General features: G+C 39.9%; 1 pseudogene; it reads left to right on the forward strand.

The window, feature by feature from the left end:
- The first annotated feature begins 912 nt into the window (after positions 1-912).
- Positions 913-1,954, forward strand: part of LOC104983469 — a 3,402-nt pseudogene continuing 2,360 nt past the window's right edge.

The raw sequence follows: 1,954 nt of genomic DNA on the forward strand, positions 1-1,954 counted from the left end.
GGGATTATAACACAAAATATCTTTCCCCAGGGGAAGCTCAATAAATGAACTGAGAAGTATAATCTCCATTTCCTGAACAAAATTTTACTGGGAAAAAATATCTGTATTCAATTTCTAGTGTTAAGATAAAATTACCACACTAGTGATTTAAATAAATAACTTATGCTCTGACAATTCTGGAGTTCGGAAGCATGATATGGGTTTCTCTGGACTAAAATCAACATGTTTGCAGGGCTTGATTTCCTCTGGAAGCTAGAGGGAAGAATCTATTTATTTCCCTATTTTGCATTCAGACTATCGCAGGAAAAGAATATAAATATATTCATTACAATGAACAAACATTTCAATATGAGGGATTAAATCAGAACTCAACTTGTGATATAATTAAGAAATTCCTAGTGATTTTGGACAATGTGGCACCAAGCTAAGCTGTACAGTGCTCCTCCTTGTCCTTGCTGAGGAGGAGAAGAGCAACTTTTTCTAGACATCAGGGGTTGTGTCTCTACTACAAGTCAATATTTGAAGAGTCAAGGGATCTACTCCAGGAAGGAATGTGATCTATTCCTAAACTTGGAGAAAATCAGGTTTGGGATGAGGCATTTTTCAAAGGTTAGACTGAAGAAGTCAGCAAAGTGCATGAGGAAGAACAATGATAATTAGCAGTTGATTCTCTTGACTCTAACCTGGTCTCTTGGGAACACAGAATCTCCAGGACATTCCCTTCACTGTTCAGACCAGTGTCCCATAGGGAAATCACGGGCCTAGACGTTGGAGTAGAAAGAGGGAAATGTGCTGATTAGTAGATGGAGGAGCTGTAAATATCTCCTCTGCTGCTCCCCTTAGTCTGTACAACCTTGCACTGAATGGAATGTGGTTATTGCTGTTAGAGTCCTAAGTTTGGCTGAGAGACTCATGCAAGCCTCATTTCAGCTGTATTTTGTGGGGCCAGAGCTTCAGTCTCCATTATTAACCATCCAGGAGGAGTTTGGACCTTCTCGCAGTGATCTTCCTCTCAGAGTTCCCAACCAGGTGAGTTGGCAAGTCCAGGAGTTACTGCAGGAAAGGGTCCAAGAAGATCAAATCCATGCATGTGTACCTGAGATCACCTGAGAGCAAACCCAGAGCCCAGAGTTTGCTAGCATTGATCTATATAAACTGTCAAGAGAGGTAATGGGGAGCTGCTATATAACACAGGGACCCAAGCCCAGTGTTCATGCTAATCTTTTTACATAGATTGTCAACCATCTCCTTAGGAGAATAGGGGCTTCCCTCATGGCTCATATGGGAAAGAATCTGCCTGCGATGTGAGAGAACTGGGTTCAGTCCCTGGGTTGGGAAGATCCCCTGGAGAAGGGAATGACAACCCATTCCATATTCTTGCCTGGAGAATTCCATGAACAGAGGAGCCTGGCAAGCTACAGTCCATGGGGTTACAAAGAGTCAGACATGACTGAGTGACTAACACTTTCAGGAGGATAAATACCCCTATTCTCACTATTTGGGTAAAGATGTAAGTTTTTGAATGGTTCAGTTGCCTCTCAAAATTCAAACAGCTAATATGTGGTAGTTCCAAGATGCAGTGTCAAGTTTTTAATTTCAAAAGTTGTTATTAATATAGTTTAGAAGTTTATTTTACCATTTCACCTTAAAAATCTCCCACTATTGTTGTATATTATGCATTTCCTTTTCTAAATTGTGGATTTATTCCCATTGCTTATTTTTATAATGGGATGTTGAATTGATAAAGTGACTTGATATCATAGTGATATCTCTTTTATCATTTACATATTTTTTCTGCTTTATTAGTTAATCTGGGTATCCAGGGGATACACAGAGTGCAAAGAACACATGGACAAGGAACTCCCCGTGTCTTGAAGTTTTAACAATAGCAGGGAACCCACTTTATTCTTCAGCATCCTCTAATAAAACCCTTCATCACCTCCTTCTTACATTC

Source organism: Bison bison, unplaced genomic scaffold, assembly GCF_000754665.1.
Source record: "Bison bison bison isolate TAMUID 2011002044 unplaced genomic scaffold, Bison_UMD1.0 scf7180017862782, whole genome shotgun sequence".
In the NCBI taxonomy this organism is placed as follows: Eukaryota; Metazoa; Chordata; class Mammalia; order Artiodactyla; family Bovidae; genus Bison; species Bison bison.